We start from the raw sequence: 13,147 nt of genomic DNA on the forward strand, positions 1-13,147 counted from the left end.
TGGTATCAGGGTGATGGTGGCCTTGTAGAATGAGTTTGGGAGTTTTCCTTCCTCTGCAATTTTTTGGAAGAGTTTGAGAAGGAAGGGTGTTAGTTCTTCTCTAAATGTTTGATAGAATTTACCTGTGAAGCCATCTGGTCCTGGACTTTTGTTTGTTGGGAGATTTTAAATCACAGTTTCAATTTCATTACTTGTGATTGGTCTGTTTATATTTTCTATTTCTTCCTGGTTCAGTCTTGAAAGGTTATACCTTTCTAAGAATTTGTCCATTTCTTCCAGGTTGTCCATTTTATTGGATTAGAGTTGCTTGTAGTAGTCTCTTATGATGCTTTGTATTTCTGCAGTGTCCATTATAACTTCTCCTTTTTCATTTCTAATTTTATTGATGTGAGTCCTCTTTTTCTTGATGAGTCTTGCTAAAGGTTTATCAATTTTGTTTATCTTCTCAAAGAACCAGACATTAGTTTTATTGATCTTTGCTATTGTTTTGTTTCTATTTCATTTATTTCTGCTCTGATCTTTATGATTTCTTTCCTTCTGCTAACTTTGGGTTTTGTTTGTTCTTCTTTCTCTAGTTCCTTTAGGTGTAAGGTTAGATTGTTTATTTGAGATTTTTCTTGTTTCTTGAGGTAGTACTGGATTGCTATAAACTTCCCTCTTAGAACTGCATTTGCTGCATCCCATAGGTTTTGGATCGTAGTGTTTTCATTGCCATTTGTCTCTAGGTATTTTTTGATTTCCTCTTTGATTTCTTCCCTGATCTCTTGGTTATTTAGTAATGTATTGTTTAGCCTCCATGTGTTTGTGTTTTTTACGGGTTTTTTTTCCTTGTGATTTATTTCTAATCTCATAGCGTTGTGGTCAGAAAAGATGCTTGATATGATTTCCATTTTCTTAAATTTACTGAGGCTTGATTTGTGACCCAAGATGCGATCTATCCTGGAGAATGTTCCATGTGCATTTGAGAAGAAAGGGTAATCTGCTGTTTTCAGATGGAATGTCCTATAAATATCAATTAAATCTACCTGGTTTAATGTGTCATTTAAAGCTTGTGTTTCCTTATTAATTTTCTGTCTGGATGATCTGTCCATTGGTGTAAGTGGGGTGTTGAAGTCCCCCACTATTATTGTGTTACTGTTGATTTTCTCTTTTATCGCTGTTAGCAGTTGCCTTATGTATTGAGGTGCTCCTATGTTGGGTGCATATATATTTATAATTGTTATATCTTCTGCTTGGATTGATCCCTTGATCATTATGTAGTGTCCTTCCTTGTCTCTTGTAACATTCTTTATTTTAAAGTCGATTTTATCTGATATGAGTATTGCTACTCCAGCTTTCTTTTGATTTTCCATTTGCATGGAATATCTTTTTCCATCCCCTCACTTTCAGTCTGTATGTGTCCCTAGGTCTGAAGTGGGTCTCTTGAAGACAGCATATATATGGGTCTTGTTTTTGTATCCATTCAGTGAGCCTATGTCTTTTGGATGGAGCATTTAATCCATTCACATTAAAGTAATTATTGATATGTATGTTCCTATGACCATTTTCTTAATTGTTTTGGGTTTATTTTTGTAGGTCCTTTTCTTCTCTTGTGTTTCTCACTTACAGAAGTTCCTTTAGCATTTGTTGTAGAGCTGGTTTGGTGGTGCTGAATTCTCTTAGCTTTTGCTTGTCTGTAAAGCTTTTGATTTCTCCATCGAATCTGAATGAGATCCTTGCCAGCTAGAGTAATCTTGGTTGTAGGTTCTTCCCTTTCATCACTTTAAATATATCATGCCACTCCCTTCTGGCTTGTACAGTTTCTGCTGAGAAATCAGCTGTTAACCTTATGGGATTCCCTTGTATTTTATTTGTCGTTTTTCCCTGTTGCTTTTAGTAATTTTTCTTTGTCTTTAATTTTTGTCAATTTAATTACTATGTGTCTTGGCATGTTTCTCCTTGGGTTTATCCTGCCTGGGACTCTCTGTGCTTCCTGGACTTGGGTGGCTATTTCCTTTCCCATGTTAGGGAAGTTTTCAACTATAATCTCTTCAAATATTTTCTCTGGTCCTTTCTCTCCCTCTTCTCCTTCTGGGACCCCTATAATGCAAATGTTGGTGCATTTAATGTTGTCCCAAAGGTCTCTTAGGCTGTCTTCATTTCTTTTCATTCTTTTTTTCTTTATTCTGTTCTGCAGCAGTGAATTCCACCATTCTGTCTTCCAGGTCACTTATCCGTTCTTCTGCCTCAGTTATTCTGCTGTTGATTCCTTCTAGTGTATTTTTACTTCATTTACTGTATTGTTCATCTCTGTTTGTTTGTTCTTTAATTCTTCTAGGTGTTTGTTCTTTAATTCTTCTAGGTCTTTGTTGAACATTTCTTGCATCTTCTTGATCTTTGTCTCCATTCTTATTCCAAGGTCCTGGATCATCTTCACTATCATTATTCTGAATTCTTTTTCTGGAAGGTTGCCTATCTCCACTTCATTTAATTATTTTTCTGGGGTTTTATCTTGTTCCTTCATCTGGTACATTGTCCTCTGCCTTTTCATTTTGTCTATCATCTTTCTGTGAATGTGGTTTTCGTTCCACAGGTTGCAGAATTGTAGGTCTTCTTGCTTCTGTCGTCTGCCTTCTGGTGGATGAGGCTATATGTAATCTCAGCTCTTGAATGTGGGTGGCCTTTTTAACCAATAGAATACAGCAAAGGTAATGGGATGCCCCTTTCAGGATGGGATGTATTTAGAATTGTGACTTCCCTCTTGCTACCAGACTCTGTACCTAGCTGAGTTTGATGAAGTAAAAGGCCTTTTTGGAAAGGCCCACCTGGCAAAGAACAGAGGGCAGCTTCCAGCCAGCAGCCATCAAGGAGCAGAGGCCCTCAGTCAAACAGACCTCCCAGAACTGAATGCTGCCAACAATTTCAGTGAACTTGGAAGTGGATCCTTCTGTAGTCAAGCTTTCAGCTGAGACCCCAGCCCTTGCCAACAACTTGATTGCAGCCTTATGGGAGATCCTAAAGCAGAGGGGTCTCCAGCTAACCTGTGCCCTGATTCCTGACCCACATAAACTGTGAGGTGATAACCGTGTGTTGATTTAAGCCCCTAAGGTTGTGGTAATTTGTTACATAGCAATAGATAACTACTAGAGAGCCACTGAACGGTTTAAGCATAGGAATGATCAAGATCAGATCTGCATTTTATAGAGTCACTTTTGCTAACAGGGTAAAGCATAGATTAGAGGATAAGAAGGAGAGATTGTCTAAGATGTTATTTCACAGTGAGCCATGATGGTGACCCAAATATGGCAGTAACAGAGGGAATGCAGAAAGCGTAGAGGATGTTGCAGAAGATATATCAGAGGCAGATTCAGCAGGACTTTGGGTCCAACTTGATGTATGTATGGAGAAAAGGGAAGGGAGCATTGAGTTTAGACACAAGAGTCATTCCACTGGCCTTGCCCAGAGTTTAGCCCTTGTTGCTCTCAGACGCCATTCAATTGCATCAGTCAGATCCAATGTCCCATTGACCTCAAGGCCTCAATCACAGCCAACAACAGAGAAACTGTTGTGCATCCAGGTTGAACAAGGGAATTTCTTAGGCCCTTTGGGTACCAAATTCTAAAAGATTTACCAGAAGGGAATTTGGCACTTTGGGGAGCCATAGTAAGAGATTCATCCTCTTAGAAATTCAGCCCAGAGAAGGGTTTGGCATCAAGATACCACATCAAAATGCCCTCTGAGTGAAGTACTTTTCTCTGGAGAGAGCCAGAGTCCAGTAAAAGGCAGGCTTCTAAGATGCCTAGACCACTTGCTCCAGTTCCAGCAAAGCACACAGCTGAGAGGATGAGCTCATGATCTTAACGACTTACTAGGTGTACTGCCTCTTTACTACAGCTACTTCTTTACTCAGACAAACCACCCTTACTGCCATCCAGAATTAATATGGGGCTTAAATGAGGAAAGAACTTTGAAAAGGAAAACATACTTTTCACATGTCAGCTGATGTTAAGATGACATCAGAACTGAATCTCAGAAAAGACAAATATAATAATTTGTGGTATTTTTTTTATGGCAGCCCTAGGAAGCTAATACAATTAAACAGAAATTAGGCTCTGAAACCAATCAAAGCACATCTCTGTCCATCAAAATCTATTCAGTCCTTCTATTGGAATCCAACATCAGCACTGGGGTACAGAAAGGCTCTGGCACAGCTGGTGAGAACAGGTGGCTAGTCCCAGACCCCTGAATGGTTCTGAGCAACTAATTTCACCCTCATAACAGACTGACAGCTGAGGTCAGCACAGGAAACTAGAGCAGCAATACTCAAAGTGTGGTCACCCACATCCCATGGGAGCTTATTAGAAATGCAAATTATCAAGCCCCACACCAGAATCAGAATCTCTTGGCTGGGGGCCTAGAAATTTATGTTGTTACAAACTCTCTAGCTGAATCTTAAATACTCTACATTCTGAGAAGGAGGAAATGTGTCTAAATGGTTTAATGATTTACTGCACCTTTGACCAACACTATGTGTTAGAGATGGCCAGGGAAAAGGGGCATGTGAAATGTCTTCTCCTAGGAGTTTGATGCTCCGTGGATGAGGAAGGGTAAATACCCAATTGAACAACAAATAATTATTGAGCACTTACTATGTGCCAGATACTGTGCAATGCCCTGAGGATATACTGGTGAGTAGAAGCTGAGGATTTCTTGGCACTTAGAGTCTTATATTCATGTCATGTGAGGAGGGGAGGAGACAAGAGAGAGAATGGCATGGCAGACAACTTTGAGGGCCAGGAGAATTGGCCACATTGCCTGCAGAGTGCCCCCAGTGGTCCAGATCAGAGGTGCATATGGTGATACTGAAGCTTGTCTAAAGAAGATTCTACCGAGACTGCCTGTGTGCTGCATCCCCATGTTCAAGTGTGAGGATTTTTTTATCCCGGGACCACCGATGACTTTGGCCCTTGGCCAGTATTCCAATGAAGTGTCACCTTCAAAGCCACTTCCACTGATAGCATTCCCAGATCTACTCTGCCACAGGCATTTCTCTACCTTCTTGGTATTTCAAAGTACTGTCTTAAGTTTGCACTCCCCCAGAAACTGACCATAAGTTAGGAATTTGGCCCAGGTACCTTATTTGGAAGGTGATTCCAGGAAGCATGATGCAAGAGTGTGGAAGTAAAACAGTGATGGGAGGAAAGACAATGAGGCTAGTGTTAATGAGCAAGCCATCACCATGGCAACTGGGGCTCACCCCACAGGGGACCCTCTGGGAGACTGTGAACTACAGCTCAAAAGTGGGCTCCACAAAGGCAAGGAAGCCAGCTTCTGAACCTACCAGCTGTCCTCCCTCACTGCTTGAGGGCTGCTCCTGGGCTCTAAGCTCTGGCTCTTGTGGCCTGCTCTGCACCTGGGCAGAGCATCCTCCTGTAGCCAGAGGGATTTCCGATGCCATAGGTGTGGAGGTGGACTGTCTGCAGGTGACCTGCAGGGTAGCTGAGGGTTACAGGTGATACAGGTGACAGTTATCCTACAGAGCCTTTTTACTAGAATATCACTTATAAAAACAAACACACAGCATCTTGCATCTGAGCTGTACAACACTGTCAGCACCAAGAAAATCTATCAGTCTCTCCTCATGAATCTCAAGTTGGGCAAGATATAGTTCTCTCTGTCAGTTTCTGCAACCATCCTATGTCTTATGGAATAATGAAATGTCTTCCAATGAGATATGCAGTGTTAAAACACAGCAATAATCTGATTCCTGGCAACAACAAAGAGATGGTGTTTCCATTCTCCTACACGTGATTATAGCTAAACATAAGAAGACATTGGTTAGGATTTTAAAATACTGAAAATTATTGGTGGAACCTAATCATTTCCTACAGAGACAGGCTAATGGTCTGTGGATGCCATTGCAAATTCAGGGAACAGAGATTGCATCTCCTTCATTACTGCCTCCCTGGTACCCACGGCAGTGGCCACACTGAGCAGGAATGTGCTGTCAGCATATAGTTCGCTGAGCAACTTTCAGAGCTTTGAAGAGCTCTGAGTGTGTCTCACTTCACATAAGTCTAATTCGCTTAAACATTCTTAGACTTTCAAACCGACATGTTGAAAATTCACGCTTTCATTCACTTTTAACAAGAACTTTCTTTTTTCAAGAATAATCTGCAGGCTGCCTTACAAGCAATTCCACAGCCATCTGGAAGACTTGTGTTGCTACTCAGAAGTGTTAAAAGGGATATATATGGAGGCTGGATCCCGACAGAATTGGAAATGAAGGGAAGCACACTTTAGCAACACCCATCTCCCTTCACGGCTTCCCGTCCTTTCTCCTGGCGTCCCCAAAACTCTGGGCATGGATTCCATGCATGCCTCCAAGTCACACAAATGTCTTAGAGATTTAAGACACTACTCTTCCTGCAAAGTACATTTTGTTTTACCAAGGATACCTGGAGGAAGAGATACTTATTTCAGAAGGATTCCTCAATAATGACAGTGTTTCAGGTATGGTGATTCCAGGCAGGAAAGATAATCAAGGACAAAATAATCTGTCCAGTCCTCCAGAAATCATAAGACATCAGTGGACTTACATCTGTTCATAAGATGAACTCTGGGGGTCCAGTGGTAAAGAAGCCGCCTTAATCTAGGAGGAATTCTTGTATAGGATTATCATGAGATTATAAAAATAAATGAGTTCTAGCACTTGAAAAAAAAAAAAAGAATCCGCCTCACAATGCAGGGGACACAGGTTCAATCCCTGGTCAGGGAACTAAGATCCCACATGCTGAGGGGCAACTAAGCCCGCGCGCCACAACTACTGAGCTCATGCGCCTCAACTAGAGAGCCTGCCTGCTGCAAACTACAGAGCCCACGCGCTCTGGAACCCGCATGCCACAACTATGGAGCCCACACGCCTTGGAGCCTGCGTGCCACAACTAGAGAGAAAACCTGCATGCCACAACTAGAAAGAAGCCCGTGCGCTGCAACGAAAGATCCCACGTGCCACAACTAAGACCCAACACAGCCCAAAAATAAATAAATAAATTAATTAATTAAATAATAAAAAAATAAAAATCTTTTTAAAAAAAAAAAAAAAAAGATCAACTCTGGTTATCAATAAAGCCATTCAGTACGCATCCTCACAGCATTTGAATACGTGTTGGACACTGTCCGTGGTACTGAAAAACACAGAGGTGAGAACTCTGTGACCCTGCACATGTGGAGCATTCACTCTAGGGGCATATGATGCCGTCACCCAGACATCTGGGTTTGCTGGAAAAGAAATAATTATCTAGGTACAGGTTTAAACTAAAATGTATATTATAAGCATGGTGCTGTGTGTGGCCAGGGGAGGACATCACTAGCTGGGAAGTCTGAGCCGCCTGATGCAGCAGAAAACAGCTGGATAAGCCCAGAAACAAGGAGAGCAGACCATAGGAGAGAGAGTGGAGAAAGCCTCACGGTTCCCACAACCGCAAATCAAACAATCAAAAGAACTAAAAAGAGAAATTGCAGGACAAGTTTGAAGGATGGCACACACTTGGTTGGAGAGATCTGGTGGTTGATAGATCCGGTTGGAAACTTCCCTCTGATGGCTATTCCAGAAGGAAGTTTAGCGCAGCAGTTAAGAGCTGAGATTCCAGAAGCAGACTGCGTGTTTTAAGTCACAGCTCTGCCACTCATCAGGCATGCGACCTCGAGGAAATAACTTTGCCCTTCGCTGCTTCGGTTTTCTCATCTTTAGAGTGGGGATTAGAAGAGATCTACCTCCTAAGCTCATTATGATGGTTAAACGAACTAATGGATTTAAAACACTCACATAGTGCCTGACACAAAATAAGAGCTGTGACACTGTTAGTTGTCATTACTATTATAAAGAATGTGGACTACAAAGGCAGTGCTTTGTGTTGGTTTGTTTCTGGGATGCAAAGGGATCCTGGGATTCTGGGATTGCATCTTTGTATCCAGTTACCCGTTCGGCAAGCATTCATCAAGGGCTGGCCGTGTGCCAAACACAGGTACGTGCGGCCCCTGCCCTCCAGAGGCTTATGGTGGGAGAGCAGGAAGCAGACAGGGAAGACAAGCCTTGCGGATCTGCTCCAAGTATAAAACACATATTGGAATAAAACGCCTTGCGTTTCTCTTGGGAAGCTGCCCTAAGGCCTTCACTCTTCTCTCTCCCACATCACGCTGCCTCCTTGCATTCTGCCCCACTCCAGGGTGAGAAGGGGGGCTGACAGTGGGAACGTGAAAATGTGGGGTGGAGGGTGTAACCAGCACTATGAAGCTTAAAGAATGTGGGCGCTCTGGCTTGAAGGCAGCTCATTTCCTTTAGCAGCTTGTCTTGTCCTAGAGAAGTTTTAGGAGTGGGTATTTGCTGAATACGCAGGATGGCCACTCCATGATACCCCATTATACCACCCACCTCATAAGAAAACCACCACAGGGACTTCCCTGGCGGTCCAGGGGTTAAGACTGCAGTCTTCCAATGCAGGGGGCACGGGTTCGATCCCTGGTCGGGGAACTAAGATCCTGTATGCTGCGTGGCACGGCCAAAAAAAGAAAAAAGAAAGAAAACCACCACAAACCCTCCCTCAGTCTGGCTTAAGAAGAGTAGATGAGATTACCCCTTCAGCCCCCCGGAACCTATATTCTGTAAAAATGATATAATTAATTAATTAAAGGAAGAGAGAGAGAAATATGAATACCTACACCTTGATTCGATGCTGTGATGAAGCCTGTCATGGGTGTTTTACAGGCATGGGCTCATTTAATCCTTATAACTCCCCCAGGGGTCAGTGCTGTTATCACCCTGCTGTATGGCTGAGATAACTGAGGCACAGCAAATCTGAGCAACTTGCCCTGGGCCACAGCACTAGCAGGAGAGGCAGGATATGAACCCAGGCATCAGCCCTAGGAGCTGTAGGCCTAATGGCTGCACAGAAAGAGAAGCAGGACACAAAAGGGGGGCAGGAGGAAGATAAAGAGGTAACCTTTATGCAGCACCTACCACCAGGCATTCAAATGCCAGGCAAGGACCTTAGGCATCTCCTTTAGTCCTCAAATCAACACGATGAGGGAGGCACTATTCTTGTTCCCATTTTACTGATGAAGAGACTGAGGTATAAGAAGGGCAAGCAACTCGCTCAAGGCCACAAGCTTCTAAGTTTGAATTCTTAACCCCTGAGGTGAAGGGGAGAAAAATGGAGAAGGAAAGTGGATAAAAGATGAAGCACCTCTATGTATATTTTGTCTCGCCAAATAAATGGAAAATTCCTTGAGGTTAAGAATCAATGTCTTCCATTCCTCACTGCCCCTCCCTGGCTCTTACCATGAGACTGAGCACATAATAGCTCCTTAAATTGCAATTTAAGGTGCAAAGCTCTCCTCTCTGCAGAAGCCTGGTTTTTGCACGTGAACAGCCTGCATAAGATGCTGATATTAGTTTGCTCCAAATAATATGCATGCTCCTCTTTTGGTTGATGAGTATCTCCTTCCTTGAGATTCTTTAGTGATTCTAACCTACCAGCTAAAAATAAGATCCAGATTTATTATTTTTGCTCGTGTCCCTAAAAGATTTTGAAAGTCCAATCCTTCTCTTTTATTATCTTCACATATCCTCCCACCTAATTCACTGAAGGAGCATAACTTGGGGTCACTTTCATGTGCCGGCCCTGTCTAAAGACAGCCAGCTGCGCATTACAAAAAGGACACAGTCAGGCTGTGTCTGGCAGCCCCGGGGCGGGGGGGTCTTAGGTGAGCAGACACACAGTGAGGGAAATGGGCAGAAGAGAAGACAAGCTGTTTAGTTCTCTCTTCATGGTCGTTGCACTTTGCAAGTACTCTTTATAAGGAACTTCTTTCAATGGAGAAAATGACATAAATTTGATATGACAAAGTAAGTATGGCGTGATCAGAAAAAAATTGCAGTTCTAGGATCTTTTATGTTTTCTGATGCAGATCTACAATTAATTCTTAGCAAAGGGAAGGACAAAAATATCATTTTATTGTCAAAGATTGAATTGTAGCCCCTAGACTATCTGTTAGCGATTAATAAGAAATAGACTCTCATTTTTTGTTTTGGTCTCAGCTCAGAGTGCCTTTTTTTCTGGAGAAATAATACGATAAGCAGAAGCAATTCCTATAAGGATTTGAGGAAGCTAGCAGTAAGGGGAATATACCCAGCAAAAGTAATAAAATCAGAATTAAAGTTTTCTTTTAGCAGCCACCAATATACTGATTGATTCAGGCAAGAATCATCAATGGATGTGTTTTCCAGTTACTATTGCTGCATAGCCATTATCCCAAATCTCAGGGGCTCAAACAACGCTTTTATTTTGCCCATGTTTTGGGGCTCAGGAATTTGAGATGCGCTTGCGTGGGCAGTCCTCACTTGCAGTCATTCTTGTGATCACAGTCAGATGTCAGGTGGAGCTTCAGCCGTCTCTAGGGTTCAGCTGGGCTGGAGTATCCAAGGTAAATCATTTGCACGGTGGCATTTGGTGCTGGCTGTCGGCTGGCAGCTTGGCTGTGCTGTTGACCAGAGTGGCTACTCATGACCTCTCCAGCATGGCAATGTCAGGTTGGCCAGACTTCCTACAGGGTGCCTTGATCCTCCCAAGGCCAACATCCCATGAGGACAAGGCAGTGACTGTTAAGGAGATAGCTTCAAAGGTCACACAGCATCACTTCCCCTACACTCTAGTGGCCAAACCAATCACAGCCTCATCTAATTCAAGGTGGAAGAACACAGACCCCACTTCCCACTGGGAGGGGTCTCGAAGACTTTGGGGGCCATATTTTATAAACCACCACATATGTTAATACCACTGTGTAGGAGTTTATTGGGGAATAGGATATTAACACAGTCTCAAAGTATTTCTCAGAGATTATCTATTCATTGGAAAAGAAAAAGAGATCCTTTTCCAGTGGAGAAATCTGATACACACCACTTTAACCAAGTTAATATCACTATTAATGGGACATTAATAGCATTGTGTGCTTTCTAATATGCTGTCCTGAGGGGACACTTGAATCTAAACAAGAGAAAACAAGAAGATCAAGCCTAATCGAGGGATATCCTACAAAACAACTGGCCTGTGCTCTTCAAAAATGTCAGTGTAATTGCAGCAGATGCTCTCAATGCCGCCCCCCGCCCCTCCGCGTGCCATCAGCACTCCCTGTTATAGTACTTGCATTTGGAACTCCGCAGGAGGCAGGCTGGAAGGGCTGGGGAAGCTAAAACCCCTGGAGCAGCCTTCATCCAAAACAGATGGGAGCTAGGATCGGTGCCTTGCTTTCTTGTCTAGGATGGGATAACGCGGGGGCACTTGCTACACTGTCTCCCAAAGCTCCGGCGTTGGAATTTAAGTCTCAGCTGCTCATACTGGTTACTTGCGTGATAACACACTTACATTGGCTTCCTTCCCTTCCTTGTTCCACTTCCACATTCCCTAATCATACTTCCTAGAATCGCCTCCTAAATATCTACCTGCATTTGAATCCCTGTCTCAGCCTCTGCTTCTGGGAGAATCTGGTCCAACCCAGTCGTGAAGGACAAAGCAAAGACTGAGCAATCGCTCTAAATGAAAGGTGAGTGAGGAGACAAAGGGGAGCAAGAGAGATGTGTGGTCTCGGATGGGAACCAAGACTGGCGAGGAAAAGCTATGAATGACACTCTCGGGAGAATTAGCAAAATGTGACGGTGGGTTGTAGATGAGATAATAGTACTGTGTCCATGTCCAGTTTCCTGAACTTTATAGTGATATTGCAGTGGCATAAGGCTTTTTCTTGGTCCTGGGAAATGAATGCTGAAGTATTTAGGGATGAAGCTGCATGATATCTGCAGCTCATTCTCAAATGGTTTAACAAATAAGAAGAAGAATATGAGAGATTTAAAACAAATGTGACAAAATATTAAGAACTGGGGAATATACGTGAATAACACTTGGATGTTAATTGTTTTATTCTTGCAACTTTTCTGATCTTTCAAAATTATCTGAAAAAGTTATGAAAGAGTACTAGTGATTAAAAAAATGTATGATCAATGTAATAGAAATTAGAAGGAAAGGGACACGTATCAAAAAGGAGAGTATCTGTAGCTGATCTTTTAAAATGTGGCTACGAGCTTCCAGGCAGGTAAGAAATATATAGGATGATGGAAGAAGTGGGACGTCCTAAAGACATGTCAAATATTCCTCAGATTTTAGATACATCTGAAGATGTTGGGCTTATGGTGGATTATTAAAGCAAGTCAGAAAGGCAACTAACACTCCTTGATGAGGCTGGATGATGTACATACCGTCTATCCCTTTAATGGCAATGTCTACGTGACTAGGGCTGGTAGTTTTTGCATGGATGTGAGCCGCTCTGAGTTTCACAGCGCTGGCACTGCTTCAATATTGTGAAGGTGTTATTAGCTGTTTCTGCAGGCTCAGAGAGACTAGGTAGCTTGCTCAAGATCTCACAGCTAAGTGACAGAGCCACAGTTCAAACCCTGGTCTTGTCTGCATCAAAACCTTAACTCTTTCCATTCCTCCCTCGCAACATCCCAATTTTCCATTAAGAGGTAGAGATGCTGTGAGCCTGTGTCTAGTCTTTGGAAAGCCCAGCCTTTGGCACCAGACAGACCACTGTCCTATCACTGGTACTGACCTGCACGAACCGCTGGATGGGCTCCACACGGCAGCCCTATGTCCTTGGATAAACGGAGAAGGAGGCTGATGGGAAAGGCTCCGGTGTGCACGGCTGGTGGGAATTTACATCCCCCTTCTCCCTTCTTAAGCAGGTCGTGCGGCCACTGCAGAGTTCTCCAGGCTCGCCCGAGGTTCTTGGCGGACTGCATGCTCACCGGGAGTCAAAACGCCTGCCGAGAAAAGCTAATCTGAATTCGAATTTGAATCACCAGAGGTTCAAAGTATTTTATTATTTTATACAACTCAGAGTAACCTTAGCAATCTAACCTCCTGATGTTTACAGATGAGGCAACCGCGGCCCAGGGCAGAAGGATGCCTTGGTTGGAGCAGCAAGCTTATTAGCAGAAGAGGCAAACACAGAGCCATTAGACAACCCGGTGCTGATTCCTCTGGGGAGATTCGCTGGCATTCCCAGGCTCCATGTTTCTTTATTTTTAAAAAATCATGTTCTTGCCGTTTTACTG

Source organism: Balaenoptera physalus (assembly GCF_965194825.1).
Source record: "Balaenoptera physalus genome assembly, chromosome: 17".
NCBI lineage: Eukaryota > Metazoa > Chordata > Mammalia > Artiodactyla > Balaenopteridae > Balaenoptera > Balaenoptera physalus.